The sequence below is a fragment of the Bombina bombina genome, chromosome 9 (assembly GCF_027579735.1).
Source record: "Bombina bombina isolate aBomBom1 chromosome 9, aBomBom1.pri, whole genome shotgun sequence".
In the NCBI taxonomy this organism is placed as follows: domain Eukaryota; kingdom Metazoa; phylum Chordata; class Amphibia; order Anura; family Bombinatoridae; genus Bombina; species Bombina bombina.
In genome coordinates this window covers 208,050,166-208,074,883 of record NC_069507.1, presented here as the reverse complement: position 1 = coordinate 208,074,883, position 24,718 = coordinate 208,050,166, and positions in this window count along the sequence as shown.

Sequence of the window (24,718 nt, the reverse complement as noted above, 5' to 3'; positions counted from 1 at the left end):
TAACACCCCCCTAAGTTAAATATAATTTACATCTAACGAAATTAATTAACTCTTATTAAATAAATGATTCCTATTTAAAGCTAAATACTTACCTGTAAAATAAATCCTAATATAGCTACAATATAAATTATAATTATATTATAGCTATTTTAGGATTAATATTTATTTTACAGGCAACTTTGTAATTATTTTAACCAGGTACAATAGCTATTAAATAGTTAAGAACTATTTAATAGTTACCTAGTTAAAATAATAACAAATTTACCTGTAAAATAAATCCTAACCTAAGATATAATTAAACCTAACACTACCCTATCAATAAATTAATTAAATAAACTACCTACAATTACCTACAATTAACCTAACACTACACTATCAATAAATTAATTAAACACAATTCCTACAAATAAATACAATTAAATAAACTAGCTAAAGTACAAAAAATAAAAAAGAACTAAGTTACAAAAAATAATAAAATATTTACAAACATAAGAAAAATATTACAACAATTTTAAACTAATTACACCTACTCTAAGCCCCCTAATAAAATAACAAAGCCCCCCAAAATAAAAAATTCCCTACCCTATTCTAAATTAAAAAAGTTACAAGCTCTTTTACCTTACCAGCCCTGAACAGGGCCCTTTGCGGGGCATGCCCCAAGGATTTCAGCTCTTTTGCCTGTAAAAAAAAACATACCATACCCCCCCCAACATTACAACCCACCACCCACATACCCCTAATCTAACCCAAACCCCCCTTAAATAAACCTAACACTAAGCCCCTGAAGATCTTCCTACCTTGTCTTCACCATACCAGGTTCACCGATCCGTCCTGGCTCCAACATCTTCATCCAACCCAAGCGGGGGTTGGCGATCCATCATGCAGTGCTGAAGAGGTCCAGAAGAGGCTCCAAAGTCTTCCTCCTATCCGGCAAGAAGAGGACATCCGGACCGGCAAACATCTTCTCCAAGCGGCATCTTCAATCTTCTTCCATCCGGTGCGGAGCGGGTCCATCTTGAAGCAGGCGACGCGGATCCATCCTCTTCTTCCGTTGTCTCCCGACGAATGACGGTTCCTTTAAGGGACGTCATCCAAGATGGCGTCCCTCGAATTCCGATTGGCTGATAGGATTCTATCAGCCAATCGGAATTAAGGTAGGAATTTTCTGATTGGCTGATGGAATCAGCCAATCAGAATCAAGTTCAATCCGATTGGCTGATCCAATCAGCCAATCAGATTGAGCTTGCATTCTATTGGCTGATCGGAACAGCCAATAGAATGCGAGCTCAATCTGATTGGCTGATTGGATCAGCCAATCGGATTGAACTTGATTCTGATTGGCTGATTCCATCAGCCAATCAGAATATTCCTACCTTAATTCCGATTGGCTGATAGAATCCTATCAGCCAATCGGAATTCGAGGGACGCCATCTTGGATGACGTCCCTTAAAGGAACCGTCATTCGTCGGGAGACAACGGAAGAAGAGGATGGATCCGCGTCGCCTGCTTCAAGATGGACCCGCTCCGCACCGGATGGAAGAAGATTGAAGATGCCGCTTGGAGAAGATGTTTGCCGGTCCGGATGTCCTCTTCTTGCCGGATAGGAGGAAGACTTTGGAGCCTCTTCTGGACCTCTTCAGCACCGGATGATGGATCGCCAACCCCCGCTTGGGTTGGATGAAGATGTTGGAGCCAGGACGGATCGGTGAACCTGGTATGGTGAAGACAAGGTAGGAAGATCTTCAGGGGCTTAGTGTTAGGTTTATTTAAGGGGGGTTTGGGTTAGATTAGGGGTATGTGGGTGGTGGGTTGTAATGTTGGGGGGGGGTATGGTATGTTTTTTTTAAAAGGCAAAAGAGCTGATTTTCTTGGGGCATGCCCCGCAAAGGGCCCTGTACAGGGCTGGTAAGGTAAAAGAGCTTGTAACTTTTTTAATTTAGAATAGGGTAGGGAATTTTTTATTTTGGGGGGCTTTGTTATTTTATTAGGGGGCTTAGAGTAGGTGTAATTAGTTTAAAATTGTTGTAATATTTTTCTTATGTTTGTAAATATTTTATTATTTTTTGTAACTTAGTTCTTTTTTATTTTTTGTACTTTAGCTAGTTTAGTTAATTGTATTTATTTGTAGGAATTGTGTTTAATTAATTTATTGATAGTGTAGTGTTAGGTTAATTGTAGGTAATTGTAGGTAGTTTATTTAATTAATTTATTGATAGGGTAGTGTTAGGTTTAATTATATCTTAGGTTAGGATTTATTTTACAGGTAAATTTGTTATTATTTTAACTAGGTAACTATTAAATAGTTCTTAACTATTTAATAGCTATTGTACCTGGTTAAAATAATTAAAAAGTTGCCTGTAAAATAAATATTAATCCTAAAATAGCTATAATATAATTATAATTTATATTGTAGCTATATTAGGATTTATTTTACAGGTAAGTATTTAGCTTTAAATAGGAATAAGTTATTTAATAAGAGTTAATTAATTTCGTTAGATGTAAATTATATTTAAGTTAGGGGGGTGTTAGTGTTAGGGTTAGACTTAGCTTTAGGGGTTAATCAATTTATTAGAATAGCGGTGAGCTCCGGTCGTCAGATTAGGGGTTAATAATTGAAGGTAGGTGTCGGCGATGTTAGGGAGGGCAGATTAGGGGTTAATACTATTTATGATAGGGTTAGTGAGGCGGGTTAGGGGTTAATAACTTTATTATAGTAGCGCTCAGGTCCGCTCGGCAGATTAGGGGTTAATAAGTGTAGGCAGGTGTCGGCGACGTTGAGGGGGGCAGATTAGGGGTTAATAAATATAATATAGGGGTCGGCGGTGTTAGGGGTAGCAGATTAGGGGTACATAGGGATAACGTAGGTGGCGGCGCTTTGCGGTCGGAAGATTAGGGGTTAATTATTTTAAGTAGCTGGCGGCGACGTTGTGGGGGGCAGGTTAGGGGTTAATAAATGTAATACAGGGGTCGGCGGGGTTAGGGGCAGCAGATTAGGGGTACATAAGTATAACGTAGGTGGCGGTCGGCAGATTAGGGGTTAAAAATTTTAATCGAGTGGCGGCGATGTGGGGGGAGCTCGGTTTAGGGGTACATAGGTAGTTTATGGGTGTTAGTGTATTTTAGGGTACAGTAGTTAAGAGCTTTATGAACCGGCGTTAGCCAGAAAGCTCTTAACTCCTGCTATTTTCAGGCGGCTGGAATTTTGTCGTTAGAGCTCTAACGCTCACTTCAGAAACGACTCTAAATACCGGCGTTAGAAAGATCCCATTGAAAAGATAGGATACGCAATTGACGTAAGGGGATCTGCGGTATGGAAAAGTCGCGGCTGAAAAGTGAGCGTTAGACCCTTTAATCACTGACTCCAAATACCAGCGGGCGGCCAAAACCAGCGTTAGGAGCCTCTAACGCTGGTTTTGACGGCTACCGCCGAACTCCAAATCTAGGCCTTAGTGAGGATGAAATTTCCCTCTTAGGTATGGGGTTAGGATTTGTCCCCAGTGTTCCCTTTGATTTGTTCGAGACGATAACGGATGTTAATCGTCTGGTGAGAGATCTCACATTAAAGAAGTTTTTCTCCAACAGGGGGAACACTGGGGACAATCAGGCCCCTTCTCTAGCCACACTAGAGACATACACAGACATACCTCCCATAATAGATACAATTGATTTTATGGAAGCATGTGATTTCCAGCTTCTGCAAGATCTTTTCTTTGAGTCGGGTGGCCATAATTCTTTTGTAAAAACTGAACATATTGGTTATAAACCACGTTCAGTTTTCTATCCTACCAAAGAAAGAGGTCCTTTCCTTGAGTCCTTCCACAAGTTGGTAGAGGATGATCTAATACTATTGTCAAGGTACCACAAGGCTGCCCCCCCAAATCTGAACCATCAACAGAAACAAGCTTTGGGTTCTCTTAAAGAGAAAGATGGAATAGTTATTAGACAGGCGGATAAGGGGGGCAGCATTGTGGTGCTTGACAGAGTGAAATATATACAGGAAGCAGAGCGCCAAATTCTAGATACAACGGTATACCAAACTCTCTCTAGAGATCCTACTCCAACTTTTAAATTGCAATTACTAGACCTTTTAGATAATGGTTTGCAGGAGGGCCTCATTGACCAGGACACCTACGAATACCTTAATGTTAAGACACCATCTATCCCCATTTTTCATCACCTCCCCAAGGTGCACAAAACCTTGGAGGAGGTGAGAGGGAGGCCTATTGTTTCAGGCATTGGGTCTTTATTCGAGAGGATTTCTTCCTGGGTTGAATCCCTCCTGCAGCCTCTGGTTATGCAGTTGCCCTCCTACCTGAGAGACACCACCCATCTGTTGAACAGCCTTGATCGAGTCAATTGGGACACAAACTGTTCATGGATTACGGTGGATGTGGTGGGCCTCTATTCGTGTATACCTCACAAATTTGGTCTGGAATCTATTAGGTTTTCATTAGACAGGTATAGTAATTATGATGAGAACTTGAAGGCTTATATACTGAGAGTACTCCAATTTCTCTTGAGTCATAATTATTTTAAATTTGAAGATCATTTCTTTCTCCAGAGGCGTGGGACCGCGATGGGCGCTAAATTTGCCCCAGCCTATGCAAACCTCTTCATTGGCTGGTGGGAGAGGTCCCACGTCTTTGGAGAATTGAACACACAGAGAAGCAAGATCAAGTCTTACAAGCCGTATATAGACGACTTGCTTTTCGTGTGGACTGGGTCTAAGGAAGAAAGAGTGCAATTTCACGAGTATTTAAACACGAATACAGTGAACCTGCAATTTACATTTACTTGGGAGAAATTGTCGGTTCCTTATTTGGACGTTATTCTTACTGGTGATATTATTAACCAGAAGATAATAACCACCTTATATAGGAAGCCCATTACATCGAATACCATTTTGCACGCCAAATCCAGTCATCCGAGACATACTGGGTTTGGAGCGGCAAAAGGACAAATGATTAGATTAAAGAGGAATTGCTCCCTTGACTCTGACTTCCAAAAGGAAGCTATTACCCTTAAGGCACAACTGTTGGAAAGAGGCTATCACCCTAAAATTGTAAAGAGGGCATATGTAGAGGTTAATAGAATGGAGCAATCCAGCATGCTCCTAAAGAAGGGTATAAGTCAGAATGAGTCTTTTAATTTAAATAGACCCACTTTCACTACTACCTTCAGCCCACAATTTAGTGAAATTTGAGGTATCATAGAGAAAAACTTTGCAGTGTTAATGGGTGATCAGAGTCTTAAAAGCATTGTTGAGGAAGGCTGCAATTTTGTCCCTAAAAGAGGTCGAACCATTGGTAATATCCTAGCCCCCAGCATGCTTAAGAAACCACAAACGAGTGGGAGTAGTTGGCTTTCAGTTAAAGGTCACTTTAAGTGCCATTTCACAGCTTGTATTGCTTGTAGCCACACAAATGTGACCAATTGTTTTCAGTCTAAGGTCACACAAAGGGTGTTTCTTCTCTCTAATTGCACAAACTGTAGAACCACATATGTTATATATGTAGCAGAGTGCACAGAGTGCAACAAACAATATGTAGGGTGTACGACCGTGAGGTGAGGTTCCGAATCAGAGAACACCTGAATAATATCGAAAAAGATATTGATGTCTCTGATCTGGTCCATCACTTCATAACAGTACATCATAAAGTGGTCAAAACATTTAGATGGCAAGTTATTGAACTTATAAGAAACACCCCGCGAGGGGGAGACAGAACTGCCAAACTATTACATAGGGAGGCATTTTGGATTTTTACCCTGCGGACAAGAGGTCCGCAAGGATTTAATGCCACAGGAGACATAATCAATCATTGGCAGTTCTAATGCACCACAGTATTCTTTTCTTTTTCTTTTTCTTTCTCTTTTTCTAAACAAGTGCACCCAATAGTGCCACACTTGGTGGATAGGTTGTATAAATCATATGTTATTTAACTAATAGTGGCAGATTTGGCTATCAACATTTCATATAGCATGGGTATCTATTTCATTAGGTCACTTTTTTATGGTTTAAAGCCAGTTTAGTATACAAGCATATAAGTACTTTAGTATATTAGCACTAGGGACCACAATATATATAAAGTAAGCAAGCCTATTATTAGCAGTTGAGAATTAATTTATTCTAGGAGTTAACTAAGATATAATAAGGTTTTCTTTCCCTTTATGACTAACTAAGTACTGACACCAGCGCTATACTAGGGACAATTAGGTTTAATACCCTTAATACCCTGGATCCTAATTATTGGCATAGGTAGTTACTAATGTTACTTAACTTAATTAAATCTTTATTGAGTTTATAAAGTGTTCTTACTCTAGAAAGAATTATTTACCCAAGCTAGTGGTTCATTATGTATATTTAACCCCCTAGTGATATCATAATAGTATCTTTCAGTCTGTATATATGTATATATTTTGTCATGTCCGAATAGCACACATTGTCCAGAAACAGCTGTTGATCCTTGAAGACTAATTTCTTTGTGGCTATATAAGGGTTAACGCCGGATGTAGCTGCATGGTCTATGATTAAGGCATTTCTAGCCGAAACGTGTAAGACCGGCTACGGCTTGATCTTATGGCACTAGCTATTTTTATCTTTTTTATGTCGATGTATTGATTTTGTACCTGATGTCCAATAAATGAGTTTATGCTTTCAAGATGGTTCGCTGGATTTCCATTATTTGATGCCATATATATATATATATATATATAAAATTTATATATATATATATATATATATATACAGTATATACAGTAGGTATAGCTATATATTTTACCAAAATATCATATATATATATATACATATATATATATATATATATATATAATAAAAATGTATTTAAAAATAAATTGGAACATATTCTACTATGTGAAGAACATTGGAATGTAAAATTTTCATATTTTGTGTCGGGTTTAGAGCACGAGTATGGATGTTAGTTTTTTGCAGTTTTCACACTCCATTAAAGTCTATGGGAGAATACGTTATCACGGCCCCGCAAACTTTTCACTTTCTGATTTAAAAGATAGACCTCAGCGCCTGATGAGAACCTATGAGCCTGGGGGCGGGTGACTCCTAGCTATTGCCCAGTGTAAGATACTAAAAATGTGAGAGAATCCCAGGCGCCTACCCTGAGGAGGCTAGGTTTGAGTAATCGGATATACCAGTGTGGCTAAAAAATATATATAATGTAATATAAGGTACAGTGGAATTAAGAACAATAAAATACAGAGTAAAAACAAATTACAGTACAGACTTCATGGATCCATGATAAGAAATAGTATATAACAAATTGTTAAAAAATAAAAACAATACGCAATTGATTGCAGCAAGACCAATAATGGTGAAACAAATCTATTAGCTTCAAATAGTAATCTTAGTTAATTAAACAGCGAAATAATTCCTAAAAATCTGAATTCCAAACAGAAAAAAGGAATAAGAATAAAGTGTGTAAAATCCTGTTATAAATAGTCAATGTGTTATTCAAAATTAGATTCTATGTGATCCGGTTGTAGTTGAAAGTCTAAATCAGTGACGAAAGTCTCAAAAAATAATAACAAAAGATCCGTGTATCAAACGAATAGCAAATTGGTGCAAATGTAGCAAAATCTTAGTGTTGAAACGTCACAGCATAAAAAGTGATGTATAAAAATCCAAAAACTGAAAAATGAAAAATAAAACAAAAAATTTTAAAAAATGAAAATGTAAGTGCTCCAACAGTCTTCAAAACTAATATTAGTGGTACTTGGTAGTTGATGTAAAAGCAATACAACAATAACAAAAAAGGAAAGAACGATCCACCTGTGGAAAAAGCAAAAATAGAATATAGTGTAGATTGTCCTAAATGAATAGCAAACAATAGAATAAGGCTTACCAGTGCTGGTAAACGCGTTTTGGCCCGTGCTAGGCCTTTCTCAAGACTTTCTCCACCTTCCTCACTCACACACTACACTACAATAACCGGGAGTGCCGTAGCAGTGGCGGATCACACCACCAAAGTCACAAGTCCATGAAAAAGAAGATGCAGTCACTACTCAGTGTAAATATAAAAAATACATTTTTAAAAAAAAAACTGCATTAAAACAGACTAGACAGGGGGGAACTTCCGGGAGGCGGCCATGACAGGTCGCATGAATTACAGCTCCTATAACTTCTGCCACAAATCCATGCAAAACTCAATCATATCCACCTTATTATCTACACATTGTGAACAGGATCTTAAAGTACAGCTAGCTCTACATGGATATACTATTTTTCTCAGATTTGAGGCAATATCTAGTGCTCCGGAACATTTCATAGGTTGCGGCCTACTATTTATACCCTCCGGCAGGATGCTAGCCAGCCCTGTCGTTAAGAAGCAGTAATAGCCCGCAAGGCACTGCATGTACTACCCTGATCAAGACACACGGTATTTGGGAAAAAGTGCCATTACCCTCCTTACTACCTACTCGCTTCAGACGTTTACCCACCATGGAGATTCCCTTAACCTTTTGGGAGGACCTGCGCTGTTTACTCGCTTCACACCATGCTGCTTTGGCAGATAATCTATATGCAGCGGGCAGCAGTAAAGGAATTAGCCCAACACAGTCACCCATATCGCTTGGACATTCTGACCTGGAGGGGGAGGGTGGTATTGCCCAGGGGCCCCGGCGTCCGCTCCTTGCCCTGCCAGTGTCAGAAGGAGACCGAGAGCTCGGATCTACAGATGGGATGGTGCGGCTTGGTTCAGAGACAGAGGAGGTGACCGCCGCTCAAGATATCAATAGTCAGCTTAAGCCCTGCATGGTTACCCGCGAGGAGCCCTGCTCTGTGGTGCCGCTGCACAAAGGGGATGAAGGACGCAGCATTTGCTTTAAGTCTGCGTACATCTGTGATGACCGCGGTTATTACCTTGAGTGTCCCCATGTCACGGTACCGACATCATGTTTACACACACAGGATCTAACGCAACCGCATCCAGCTATGTCAGAGACTCTCTTGATTCATCACGACACCCTGACACAGTTGTTGTGGCATCCGGGGGGCTTGTTCACCCTCTATACCTGGTCCATTATGTAGGACATTGGCGATGGCACATATTGACTATGAGTACAAGCTCTGCACGATGCACATATTTGCGCTTACTATTGAAAGGGAAAATGACTCCTTTATCTCTTCAGGGGGACTCCAGTAATATGCCCTTAGGGGCAAGAAAGGGACTTTACTGGACGCTGCCATGTGAAGCAGAGGGCTCATTATGGGTTCCTTTTATGTCGCTAATAGGCATAATAGTAGGTTAATACTTGTACTGCCTAGTCTATAAGTTTACAGACTGCCTAAAGCTTAGATAATAGTATAATGACAGTATACAATCCTAATATGGGTTGCAAATCATTTGGGCTCTCTATTTTTACTGTAATGCTCTATTCATAAGATATGTCTATGCAGTGCAGGGGTATGCAATGTTTTTCAGTTATTACAACATATCTCATTTTGATGCTGCCCTTACAGGAAGATTAACTGGAAATTGAAGGCCTATAGTATTTACATAGATTCATCTATGCCTGAGAGTGTTATAAACTACCCTATAGGTTGAACGTCATAGAGTTAGGCGCAGGCTGGTCCTGCTTTAGCACCACTACCCACAATATATTCTTCCTATATTGTCAGGCGTGCTGCCTGGTTTTGGGGGGGATCAGGTTTTGCAAGCCTCACAAGCTTTACACTTTCTGGTATGTATCTTCTGTTATATGTATATATTAGCCCTTATTGTAATATAGACTGTAAGAGCCTTGACTGTATGCCTGTCTAGCCATTAGGACAGTGGTTGTAATCTCATTAATGCTCCTCACTGTTATGTTTCTGTTAGCTACCTTAGGTAGATTTATGCGCTAACTTAGACTATTATCCACCTATACCTGAGCAGCCCTTTATGGTATTTTATTGCTGCCCACTAATTCTTTCAGCCCAGTGTTTTAGTTTTAATCTTAAGTTATAGCTTCCATTTTGTAGTCTCTGCCCAACGTCCATATAGCCTTTTTCCCCCTGAGAGCAAGAGTACACCTTATCTGGCACAATATATCTACAACACTAGTCTTATATACCTTTCCTGAGGATCCTTATTATATTATGAACCTCACTCTCTTTAATTCACAATCGTAGGAAGTCCCCTGAACAAACCTTTAACCTAGCAGTAGCGAGGCTTGTACTAACACCTATCTCTTAATTGCCATGAAGAAGGGGGGTCAAACTATTTTGTGTCTTCCCTAATCAATCTAGTTATCAATACCTTTTAATACACCTTTGATAATAATGTTGCACCCAAGGAAGAATACTATAAAACCTGAGGTTCATTTGAGACCCATGAGTGGTCTCCTTAATATCATTGTGCCTTCTACTGTTTTATTTTGCATGTTGCGAGGTCCAAAAGTGGCCTCTGTTGTGGTGGAGAAGGCCCATCACTTTTTTGACATTCTTTCTATGTTATATACCTGAATTTATTTCTGTATACCTTTCTTGTATGTCATTTCATAAAACCTCAATAAAAACAAAAAAACAAAAAAAAAAAAAACAGACTAGACAAACTGTCTTTTGGGTTTCGTGCCCCCTGGTGGCGCTTAATCATAGACTGATTTTTTTTAACATGATTCCCAAACCATTATTGCTACACTTACACCTTTTCACGTATAAACATAGTTTTAAGCATATTATTATTATTTATTTATAAAGCGTCAAAATATTCCGCAGCGCTGTCCATGGGTACAAAGATAAAAGTACAGTACAATACAATATAAAATACACCAGACAAAGTTTAACAAACAAATTCAGGGGAAATTGAGGACCCTGTTCCTGTGCAAACTTACAATCTAGATGGGGAGGAGGGTGAGAAACAGGAGGTGGGAACTGCAAAGGTGAGAATGATGTTAGTGTGGAGTTAGATGAGGGCAGCTATTAGGCAAGTGGAATTAATTTGTTACTGATTTGGAGATAGGCTTCCCTGGACAAAAAAGTCTTTAGGGAGCATTTAAAGGAGGAAAGGTTAGGGGAAAGTCTATATTATACATCATACACAATGGTTTTACACACACCACCATCACTTAACATACACATATACTTATTTTTTCTTTGAACATAAATTATGTTTAATTTTTAAGCAGTCCTTGATAGTTTTTTTTTAATTGTAGCTACTTAATTTTTAAAAATTGTAATAATCGTTGTCCATGGTTTATTGTTTATTATCTTATTATTGACCTTTATTTCTATAACATAAATATATAGTAGGGAATTTGATGGCCAAATGATGTTCATTGATATATTTGAGTTATACAAATTTAATGAACTAATAGTATTTTATATAAGCACACATGCAGGCCCATTTATCAAGCTCCATATGGAGCTTAAAGGGCCGTGTTTCTGGCGAGTCTTCAGACTCGCCAGAAACACAACTTATGACTCAGCGGTCTAAAGACAGCTGCTCCATAACCCTGTTCGCCTGCACTGAGCAGGCAGACAGTAATCGCCGGAAATCAACCCAATCGAATACGATCGGGTTGATTGACACATCCCTGCTGGCGGCCGATTGGCCACAAGTCAGCAGGGGGGTGGCGTTTCACCAGCAGCTCACAAGAGCAATTTTAAATGCGGAGAGCGTATTGCTCCCCGCATTTAGCAAGGTCTTGCGGACCTGATCCACAGTGTTGGATTAGGTCCTCAAGACCTTTGATAAATTGGGGCCCAAGAGTTAATGGCAATGATGTATATAATGAATGAAGAACACGTGTAATACAGCCTTGATGACTGCCACGTGTCTGTTGCCTGTTACTGATAGTAACAAACTATTTTTTGATATTTTGGATGTTTTTTAGCATTGTGCAATAAAAGTTATGCTTTGATTTTCCTTTTCACCTGGCGTCTTCTCGATTTTCCAATCACATTATCAATTTGGCTTAGTTCTGTTGGTATCCTTTGTTAAAGAGCTCAGGAGCATGCATGTGTCTTTAGTTATTTGGCTCAGTGTTTGCCACAATGCTTGAAGCAATGCTATACATAGTAAAAACACTGCTGCTATTTAATGTCTTTAGCATTCTATGGCAGCAGTGGTTGTATCTATGTATAACATTACAATAAACAATGAGGCAAACACAATTGCCAAATGACTAAGGACACATTGAAAATAGAAGCAAATTGTGAAGTTGTTCAAAACCTTATGCTCTATCTAATCCATTTAACTTTAATTTTGACTTTACTGTTCCTTTAAGGTCCAGAGAAAGGCTGGAAAATAGCAATGTTTCCATGTAAGGCAGAGATACTAGATTGAAACATGTAGAAGTATAATTGTTCTGTGTTAAAGACTGCATTAATTTCTCAGTATGTTTCTCTATATCCCTGTTTCATGTAAACTTTTCAGTAAAAGGAAGGGGAATTAGAACTACATGAAAAATCAGTAGACAACAATTAAACAGCTTTCTCGATTAAAGGGACAGTCTACACCAGAATTGTTATTGTTTTAAAAGATAGATAATCCCTTGTTTACCTATTCCCTAGTTTTGCATAACCAACACAGTTATATTTATATATTTTTTACCTCTGTGATTATCTTGTATCTAAGCCTCTGCAGACTGCCCCTTTATTTGTTCTTTTGACAGACTTGCAGTTTAGCCAATCAGTGATGGCTCCCAGGTAACTTCACGTGCACAAGCACAGTGTTATCTATATGAAAAACATGAACTAACACCCTCTAGTGGTGAAAAACCTGTTAAAATGCATTCTTAAGAGGCAGCCTTCAAGGTCTAAGAAATTAGCATATGAACCTCCTAAGTTAAGCTTTCAACTAAGAATACCAAGAGAACAAAGAAATATTGGTGATAAAAGTAAATTGGAAAATTGTTTAAAATTACATGCCCTATCTGAATCATGAAAGTTTTTTTTTTAACTAGACTGTCCCTTTAAGGAGTTTGTCAAATAATACGTCTCTTGCTGTTCAGATGTTTATATATGATGTGGGACATTTTTTTGCAAATAAACTTTATGTTCTATTTAGTAAAAATACATTTCAGATATTTGATAACTTTAAAGAAATGGTCATGCTAGGTGAAATGTTCTATAAACTTGCATTTTCCTTGTTGTACAGATGATTTACAATGTTATTTCTATATGTATAGGTTTTGCTACCTTAGAACATTTTGAAATCTTGGCTAATGATAGTGAATTACAATAGGGTAGAGGGGGCATATTTTCATAAGATGATTACTTGCAATATCATGTGCATTTTGTAAATTTAAAAACAGGTTATGTTTTGTTATACGTCAAATAATCTATATGCAAACTAATTTACAAAATAAATTACATATGTTTGCTAAAAATGCTTATCTCGTCAATGAAAGAGTAGTGAGACATGTATGTGTGAAAATGTTCACCTTAGCTTGTGTATATAGTTTAGAACATGAGAACATAACTGCAAAGTTACAGCCATGGAACGCCCAAAGAACGCATATATCTTCGCTATGGTGCCACCTCAATCAAACCAATCTAAGTTCTCACTGTACAGAAGAGGATCCTGCAAGTAAAACCCATTCTGTATAGTGATAATTTACAGTTTGGCATGATTGAAGTAGCTCAATAGTTTCAATATTGGAATTCTTACACATTAAAAACAAACAAACACTATTTACAGAGTGGAAACTTGTAAAGACCACTATTGTTAATGGAAAACGTTGCTGCCATTTTCTTCTGTAAAATATTAATAACCTGCATTGTTAATCTTAATTCTAGGGAAAAAAAGCTGCTAAATTAAAAAAAAACAAAAAAAAAACACATGCCCAGTATGCCCATAATGCCCCAGCTCAAATGGATTAATTATTTGTTTGAAATATTTGCTATTGTTGTAGAACTAAATAGGTTAATTGTGCACATGTACATTGTTAATATTATTACACACTGTTTAAAGGGATTAATTACACTAAACCTTGTTGTAAAAGGTGTGGATAACGTATTGATCATTCCACAAATGGAAGACAACTCTCACATCACACAGTGAAGTATACTAAAATGCCACTTTGCAAGACTACATTTAAAGGGACAGTCAACTCCAAAATAAACTTTCTTGCTTCAAATAGGCCATGTAATTTTAAACACCTTTCCAATTAACTTTTATAACCAATTTTGCTTTGTTCTCTTAGTATTCTTAGTTGAAAGCTAAACCTAGGTAGGCTAATATGCTAATTTCTTAGACATTAAAGGCTGGGTCTAATCTGAATGTATTTTGACCGTTTTTCACCACTAGTGTCATACAGCTAACATTGAGCTCACACACGTGCAGTTACCTAGGAGTCAGCAAGTCTGCAAAAAGAACTAAAATGAGGGGACAGTTTGCAGAGGCTTAGATAAAAGGTAATTACAGATGTAAAATATGTATTATTATAACTATGCTGGTTATGCAAAACTGACGGATGGATAATAAAGGGATTATCTATCTTTTTAAACAACAAAAATTCTGGCGTTGGCTGTCTCTTTAAACAATTTTTTAGATCATTGGGCTCTTATAGTTTAGTGTCCGGTAATAAGCTCCTCAAAGGGTATTGATTGCTTGCTTGGGGCCAGAAGAAAAGTATAGCAGTACAGTATATATATATATATATATATATATATATATATATATATATATATATATATATATATATATATATGAATAGGTATAGATATAGATATACTGTATATAGGAATATCTTTTTTAAAATACATGGAATATTTCCCCCATTTTGATTTTTGGAATGTGAAATATTTTTGTCTATATTTGTATACATATGTATTTATGTGGTGAGAGGAGAATGAAAAAACAGCGCTATTCTAGGGACTTTTCCCTGACCTCACTTGTGGTTAGGTGGTTGATATGATAGCCCCTTTATATTGAACTGAGGGTTAGTCGTGTCAATAGATATCAAAGGTTATTAGTTTACAGATAACATTGGGTAATGTTGGCAATTGTGAAAATACACTTATTAGTAAACAATCTAATTGTAGATAGTCACAATGTTGTATCACATGAATTAATAGAAATAATAATAAATGGTTAGAACAACAATAAGTAGAAAGTCCATCAAGGTGTATGTGATTGGATCAGTATTCAGATATGTAACACTCAGGAAATCTGGTAGGTATTACACTTACTAGAAGAAACCTCAATCATATGAGGTAAGTTGCCGCCTCTTGTAAGTGGGAAACTTCTGAAGTCCTGGCGTAGTAGTAGTTGTAGGGCCAAGTAGAGATGTCCTTCTCCTAATACTTATTAGGGTAATAAAATTCAAGGATGCCTTTGTTCAACTGGTTGTATCTGTGGATCTCTGGTACTTTCCAAAAATCTCTTGCCTCCCAGTGAAGAGGAAATATGCTCAATAATAACTGCTCCTTCCAAATAAAGAAGATCTTTGGGTAGAATAGACCTTGATCAGGGTGGTCTACTAATTTTCCATACTTTTTCTTTGGTTGGACTGTAAAATCTTTATGGCATCTAAATTTCAAATGAGCAGTAGATTTTTTTCTGTTTTTTTTTCCCCATTTGCCAGCCCCTTGTATCATGTGTATTTATGTGTTTATATGTGTATATATATATATATCTGTAAATATAAATATTCACATATAAATACATATGTACACACATACATCCAGAGATATGTAGTTCTCACTAAAAGGCTTGAAAGATCCAAAGCGTATGTGAGATGGAGAAAATCCAAAGGCAAGGACTTGTAAAATATAAAATCCAAACTTTATTCAAAACATTAAAATAACATATAAAACATCCAAAGCCAGCAGTGATTGTAGCAATCAGGTAGCTGAATCAGTGAACAAGTGCGCATGCACACGACAGTTCAGCTACCTGATTGCTACAATCACTGCTGGGTTTGGATGTTTTATATGTCATTTTAACATTTGGAATAAAGTTTGGATTTTATATTTTACAAGTCCTTGCCTTTGGATTTTCTGCATCTCACAAACGCTTTGGATCTTTTGTGCCCTTTACTGAGCGCTACATATCTCTGGATGTCTGTATACACTTGGTGTTGTTTGGGGCGTGTTCGGCAGTTCCGCCCATTTTAGCAGCCAGCTCATTGGCCGAAGTAAGGGGGTGTGTCCCCACCCACTCTCCATAGTGCCGGTTACTTGTCTGTGCATCGGATCTCTCAGGTGAGCGCTATTTACAGTATTTTTGTGATACTATGTACACATATATATATATATATATATATATATATAGACAATACAACACACATAAAGTCCAGTACTCACTTACAAGCTCTCAGCTAGGATTAAAAAACAAAACCGGAAGAGTTAGTTACCGCATTTGGCCAAATGGGACGAGCCCAGGTACCACGTCAACACCATTTGTGTGCATGGCTGCAGTTGTGTGGCTGTATTAGGGACCCATGTATGTGGAAGAGACCTTGATGTGGTACCTGGGCTTGTCCCATTTGGCCAAATGCAGTAACTAACTCTTCCAGTTTTGCTTTTTAATCCTAGCTGAGAGCTTGTAAGTGAGTAGTGGACTTTATGTGTGTTGTATTGTCTGTTTTTGTAATTCTCCCTAAAGACTTGCACCCTGGCAGGCCCGGGGTTAACTGCCTGTCTGTAAATAGAGGAGCTTTATGTGAGTGTGATAGCAACCAAAGCTGAGCCTGTTTATGGGTCATGGGATGTGTACCCGGTCCAGTCTGGATGTGCTGTCCTTTCTCCTGATTTTGTATATATATTTAGACATATGCTAAATCCTGATATGTTCAAAGAAAGATAAGAATAGCACTACACAAAAAAGTGGGGATGCTCAGTCTGGTTTTATTATAGATATACCTTAGGAGCTAGAGTGCTTGTGCAAAGGGGCAACTTACAAATTTTAGTCAAAATCACTGGAGGGATTTGGACTCAAAGAATGCACTTGTATAGCACTTCTAGTACCCCTAGAGTGTGGGACATTATACTGAACGAAAAGGACCAAAGGGTTGGATTTTTAAATTAAAACATAACTTAGATTGATGCAAACATTTTTATGAAATCTAAGTGTGAGTGAGTGTGGTTTAAAATCACATAGAAACTCGAATTGGCATTACTGTTACTAAAAATTAGGCATTGACACATGGTATGAAAGGAACCACTATCTGAGATGTTAAATATCTGGGAGATGGTTGCTATCCATGAAATGAGAAATTATTCAAGGGTTGTGTATCACGCCCTTATTGTGGTGATGGTTAAAGAACCAAAAAATTAGACATGTCACTTGATACTGAGCGTTCACACTGTTGTGGAAGTAAGTGTGTCCAAATCTGGGCTGTGTTTATTAAGGTGATAGGAACCACTATATGAGATGTTAAATATCTAGGAGATGGTTGCTACCCATGAAATGAGAAATTTTTCAAGGGTTGTGTATCATGCCCTTATTGTGGCGATGGTTAAAGTACCAAATCATTAAATATGTCACTTGATACTGAGCATTCACACTGTTGTGGAAGTAAGTGCGCCCAAATCCGGGCTATGTTTATTAAGGTGATAACTGAAGAGCAGACCAGAGGTAGGTTGAAGTAAATAATAATTAGAGTAATAACACATTATTAAATTCTAGATCGATAGAGGACGCAATCATATTATTCAACCTGATACCAAAATTATACCAAATCTAACGGTCCCTCTGGCTTTCTACTGAATTTTGATGAAAATGTTTTTTTATTTTTTACATCCATACATTTCAGAAAGTTTTGATAATAGACGCTATATTGTACAGTCTGGGTCAACTGAATAAAGTCATAATGTGTCGTATACAAGGCATGCATAGTAGCAGATAAAATTAAGATGTTCAATTTTGAATATCTTTGTGCGTCTTGTAAATACTAAAATGACTTGTATTAAGATTCAATAAATATTATCAAGATCATTAAGACTATATAATGGTTTGTACTGTTGTTATTGGAGCCCTATGAGTCTTATATTAGCATTAGTATATTCGGTATTTCGGGAGTGCTGGAATAACTATGCCCACACAAACATATCACTGAGTAAGCTACAAATCTCTAATTAACACAAAGAAAAGAGCAGATAATGTGAAGAGCCAAAATGCTAGTTATAGTGGCTTAAAATTTAAAGTTGAAAAAATAATTATATATAATTAATGAGTAGTCTCTAATCTATATATTTTGATAATTTGATAGAAAAAGTGGCTACAGCAATATAGACCAACTGTGATATAAGGTGCAGAAAAGCGAAAATTTGTAAAAACAATTAATGGGTAATATATATATATATAAAAAAAAATTATATAAAAAAATGTGTTAAATCAATAAGTAACAAACATTAAAATCATATATGATTTATTTATAATGAATTTAAAAGAAACAAAACAAGAAATTCATGCATGAATATATAAAAACTCTATGTGTACTTTTATATACAGATAATGTATTATACACAATCACCTAACCCTACTATTTCCCTTGTAGGGAGATGTTAGTACTTCTTAAATTGCTTCTTAAAAGACGTTGTTATAACTAAAAGCTTGTGTGCAAGCTAATGAGGCTAGAAACAGTCCCAAAGACTCCTTATAGCCTTTAATTGGACATAAACCGTCCTTGTAATCCGTTTGGCTATTATGTCCACAGTTATGATTGAAAATAATGTACCTTTTTTCAAAGCTTCCAATGTGGTGTTATCCGAATATAAGATCTTGTCCAAAGCACGAAACTGGCTATTTAGACCGGGCAGTTTACACTCCTTTAGAGAGCCGTATTCAGCTCCTTACTATGTGCGTCCTCAAAAGCCGTGCAGTCCTATTTGCACGCCCACCAATGCGGGATGACGTCACCAGAACAAACCAGCCAATACCGTAGCGGCAATGCGTTTCAGCTCCGTGGAGCCTTTCTCAAGCCTGATAGGGAGTAATGGCTGTTGATAGTCCTTTTAAAGTCTGCTTTGGGGCGGTCCTAGCTTCATAAAGAACAATATGTGTATTTATTTGTCAGCATATCCGACCACAGATGCCCACTTCTTGTCACAATATTTACTTTACAACAAAATAAATAGATACATAATAATTACACAATAAATAAATAAATGATATATAACAATATCTGTTACAAAGGGTTCAACACATTAATTCGACCATATATGTTTATATTTGCATAATATATATCACAGAAATAGGTCCACCTCCATTATACTATTAAAAAATAAATAAATCAATTAATCTGTACCAAAACATAATAAAGTTAATATTTATGTCCTTTCTAAAGATACTCTCTAAAAATTCCAAAAAAAAAAAAAAATTAGCTGCGCCCAGCTATGCTCATTTGTTTATGGGTATGTGGGAATCTTTCTTCACAACCAGAGCACATCTGGGCGCAAACCTAGTCCTATACAAGAGATATATAGATGATGTATTCATTATCTGTAAAGGTACCTCAGAATCATTTGATCAGTTGTTTGAAGAAATTAATACAAATGACATGAATATTAAATTTACTAAAGAAATGAGTCAAAGTAGACTGTCTTTTTTAGATTTAGAGATTTTTGTTGAAAATAGTAAAATTAAGACTAAAACCTTTTTAAACCGGTAGACAGTAATAATTTTATTCATTCTAGCAGCTGTCATCTTCCATTATGGAAACATAATATTCCAAAAAGCCAAATGTTGAGAGTAAGAAAGAATTGCACGGAGGATGAGGATTATAAAAACCAGGCATCTATCTTAAAAAGAAAATTTGTAGAAAGAGGATACAATGAACAAATAATAGAATCCACTATACAACAAGTTAGTACTATGAGTAGGAGTAGTCTTTTAATTAGTAAGAAAAAGGAAACCCCTAAAGAAAATAATAACATTCTAAATATTCCCTTCATCTCTAAATATAGTAGCAATCATAAATTAACAGAAATTTTTTTTAATAAGCACTGGCACTTGCTTAAACAAGATAAGATCCTGGGACCTTTAATTTCTGAAAAAACGAAATTTGTTTATAGAAAAGCAAATAATTTAAAGAACAAATTGGCCCCCACGATTAGGAAGAAAAAAACTAAACTTGATAAAGACCTAATGGGCAATGATTTGAAAGGTTTTTTCCCATGCCTCATCTGCAAGGCTTGCAGACATGTACGGATAAAGATGGGATATATGTTATTGAATGCAAATGTGGGATGCAATATGTAGGGGAGTCTGAAAGACCACTAAGAGAAAGAATAAGGGAACACATCCTATCAATTGAAAATATGGATAAAGAAAGGAATATAGACTTACCAGTGCCAAAACATTTTAAGGAATGTAATGGAGGGAATCTGAAATATTTTAATTATATAGGGATAGCCAAACTAAAGAAACAAATAAGAGGAGGAGACAAACATAAATAATTATTGCAATTAGAAAGTAAGTGGATATTTAATCTGGATACCCTGAAACCTCTGGGTCTGAACCTGGAATTTGATCTAAATAGCTTTTTTTAACCAAGATGCACAACATTTTTAATTAAATTCAGCCTTTCGATCTACTAGGTTTTATATTTTTTTAAATAGGAAAATTTTATGATAAGACATTTTTTTATGCAAAGATAAGAAATTTGACATATTTCATTTTTGATATATCTATTTATTATCTATTTACCCATGCCATTTAATTTAATAAAACATTTTTAAATAGATTATAATATATCTATTTATTTTTCTCCCATTTCATGATTTTTATTTTTTCCTACTCCACGTATATTTTTTTATTTTTATTTTTTGAATTTTTAGAGAGTATCTTTAGAAAGGACATAAATATTAACTTTATTATGTTTTGGTACAGATTAATGGATTTATTTATTTTTAATAGTATAATGGTGGTGGACCTATTTCTGCGATATATATAGGGCAAATATAAACATATATGGTCGAATTAATGTGTTGAACCCTTTGTAACAGATATTGTTATGTATCATTTATTTATTTATTGTGTAATTATTATGTATCTATTTATTTTGTTGTAAAGTAAATATTGTGACAAGAAGTGGGCATCTGTGGTCGGATATGCTGACAAATAAATACACATATTGTTCTTTATGAAGCTAGGACCGCCCCAAAGCAGACTTTAAAAGGACTATCAACAGCCATTACTCCCTATCAGGCTTGAGAAAGGCTCCACTGAGCTGAAACGCGTTGCAGCTACGGTATTGGCTGGTTTGTTCTGGTGATGTCATCCCGCATTGGTGGGTGTGCAAATAGGACTGCACGGCTTTTGAGAACACACATTGTAAGGAGCTGAATACGGCTCTCTAAAGGAGTGTAAACTGCCCGGTCTAAATAGCCGGTTTCGTGCTTTGGACAAGATCTTATATACGGATAACACCACATTGGAAGCTTTGAAAAAAAGGTACATTATTTTCAATCATAACTGTGGACATAATAGTCAAACGGATAAGGACTGTTTATGTCCAATTAAAGGCTATAAGGAGTCTTTGGGACTGTTTCTTGCCTCATTAGCTTGCACACAAGATTTTAGTTCTAACAACGTCTTTTAAGAAGCAATTTAAGAAGTACTAACATCTCCCTACAAGGGAAATAGTAGGGTTAGGTGATTGTGTATAATACATTATCTGTATATAAAAGTACACATAGAGTTTTTATATATTCATGCATGAATTTCTTGTTTTGTGTCTTTTAAATTCATTATAAATAAATCATATGTGATTTTAATGTTTGTTACTTATTGATTCAACACATTTTTTTATATAATTTTTTTTTTTTTTATATTACCCATTAATTGTTTTTACAAATTTTCGCTTTTCTGCACCTTATATTACAGTTGGTCTATATTGCTGTAGCCACTTTTTCTATCAAATTATCAAAATATATAGATTAGAGACTACTCATTAATTATATATAATTCTTTTTTCAAGTTTAAATTTTAAGCCACTATAACTAGCATTTTGGCGCTTCACATTATCTGCTTTTTTCTTTGTGTTAATTTTAGTTTCAGACTGGTTTTGGATTGCCAATCATTGAATGTGAAACTTAATTTAAAGGCAATATATTTTTTCAGTGCAGGGTTTTTTTGGTCTCCTTTTTCTAAAGCTATAAATCTCTGCAATTATAACGTTTTCTTGTATATTATATACTCGGTGGCCTGTGAATTATTAATGCCATGACAGTTTATACTAGGGTTGCACCGATACCATTTTTTTAACACCGAGTACAAGTACCAATACTTGTTTTCAAATACTCGCCGATACCAATTACCGATACTTTTTTTTATGTCATGTGACCGTTTACCAAGCACAATACAGACTAATTATTTAAGATTCCTTCTTTATAATTATGAAGGACTGTAGCTCAAAAGACATTATGAAATAATAAAACAGGTTTTATTTGTCACAAAGTTCACAGAACATGTTTAGAAATAAAAATATTACAATAAAATATATTAACAACATCAATAAATAACAAATATAAAATTGCAACCAACCAAAAGTGCCATACAGTAAAAAATAGAACAGAATACTGTTTAATCATGGTGAACAACACTATGGGCTAGATTACATTTGACTGGTAAGCTTTACCAATGCTCTCATTACACGTCCTACTCCATTAAAGGAGTGTAACATCATTGGGATTAACTTAATGTAAAGTAATCTCTCCTACAATAATACAAATAAGAGCAATTTGTATTGACAGAACAGTAGTAAACATTTTTTAGTTTAGTCTCCACTCCAGCTTTAAATGAAATGGGAATATGCAGTTTGAAAAAAACACCACAAGATAGCATATGGGTAGTAAGTGGAGGTATCGGTTTAAGTATCGGTGCATTTGCACGAGTACAAGTACTCATGCAAGTACTTGGTATCGGTACCGATACCGATACTAGTATCGGTATCGGTGCAACCCTAGTTTATACTGTTGTTATTGGAGCATTATGAGCCTTATAATAGCGTTAGTATATTGGTTATTGGCTGAAATCACTATGCCCACACACACATATCACTGAGTAAGCTATAAATCTCCACAATTATAATGTTTTATCGTATATTCTATACTCAGTGGCCTGTGAGTTATCAATGTCTTTTAGGCACTAAATCATTTTACTAAACGAGTTTGTATGCAAGTTAAAAAACAAACTGTGGGGGGCAGAGCCGACTGCTGAGGCAACTGGACATGTGTAGGGGAAGCTCTGGGCCATCTGATATAACTTTTGACTTTAAATTGCATACTAAAAGCCCAAGTTTCCCTCATTGCATACTAGTCAGCTAACTCAGTCCATCTTTCACCTAAAAGAAATTGAGGATAAACCATTTAGTGCGCTTATAGTCGATAATCTTCCTTAAGCTACGCCACGTGGGGACCCTACAGACATGGAAGCCCTAGAAATATGGGAACTGCGCTCTCAGCACCTGCTAGAGCTGCACTTCAAGAGCTTAAAAGAGGACTTAATGTCTCTACTACTAGCCCTGGCACCGCAACTAAGATGTGAGGCTAAAAACACAGGCCCTGCAATGCAGGGCAAGAGATGTGACGCACTCACAGGGAAAACTCAGAAGCACTCGGAGTTCCCTCCTGACAGGTTAACACTGAACATTGAGATGGGCGAGCTGAGATACACGCCGGACCTTTACCTCCCGCTATCCAATCAAGTAGAGCCAGAACTAGAATAGACACTGCGTCCTCCCGGTGCACACACACATGATGACACGCTCTCTACGTCCTTACTTAGTCACCGGGACCACCCAGGCCAACGTCAAGCTGTCACTCCGGGACTTGGAACCTGCTCATCGGAGATTGCCGATACATTGGCTCTTGACCGATATCACACCCAGATGCAGCGCGGAGTCCTAGCGCTGAAACGGTCACTAGCTAAAGTGATTCCGCTCTCTCAGGATCTACAAGGACTATCCACAATGGGGGTCTTGACTGACATCTGCTTCGATTCTATGGGCATCGGCTCCCTCATGCTATCACCTAGAGGTATATCAGCTCAACTAGCGCTAGGGCATACCTTGCTACAGAGAATTGAAAATAGGAGAAAATATAATTTATGTCTTAGAGCTGGAGTGGGCTAAACTTAACTGTGTTTGAAATATAGCTACAGGAGATTGATCTACAGGTCACTGTGCAATCAATGTGACGGACCGAATTCGTTACCTGGGGCTGCTATAGGGAGATTTGTTTTACCTTGTAGTCTGCAGTGGACTGAGTTCTCCATGCGACATAACTCTTCATCTGCTTAGGATCACAACAGTAGATCTCTGTCTCACCTCACAGAGCCGTTAGAACTCAGTCATACATGAAGGTGTTAAAGCCTGAAACCAGACTGAACATAAATAATTAAGCATCTATTCGGAAACTATATGTTAAACATAGACTCTAGTAGCACCTGCATCCCTTACTAGCATCTGTGCATGTTTTTGTGTTTATATGTTAGATGATTATGTCCTACCATTTTTTTTTAATAGCTAACCTTTATCCATCTGTTAATATTATGCTTGGGGCAATATGTCCTAGGAGAGTGTATATTGAAACTCCATTGTTATATACCACCTTTAACAGGCCTATATTAGTTACATTACACAAGCTCAGCTACTTTTTATGAGTGACTGAGTATGTAGCGCATAAAAAGGGTGCATGTTAATTCTACTGTATCTCTATGTTCTTAGTAACCTGCCTATAAGACTACACAGCAATGTTATATGTAAGTACCATGTAAGATCTTGGTTTGTTCTTTTGTTTTGTATGCACATTTGTAAA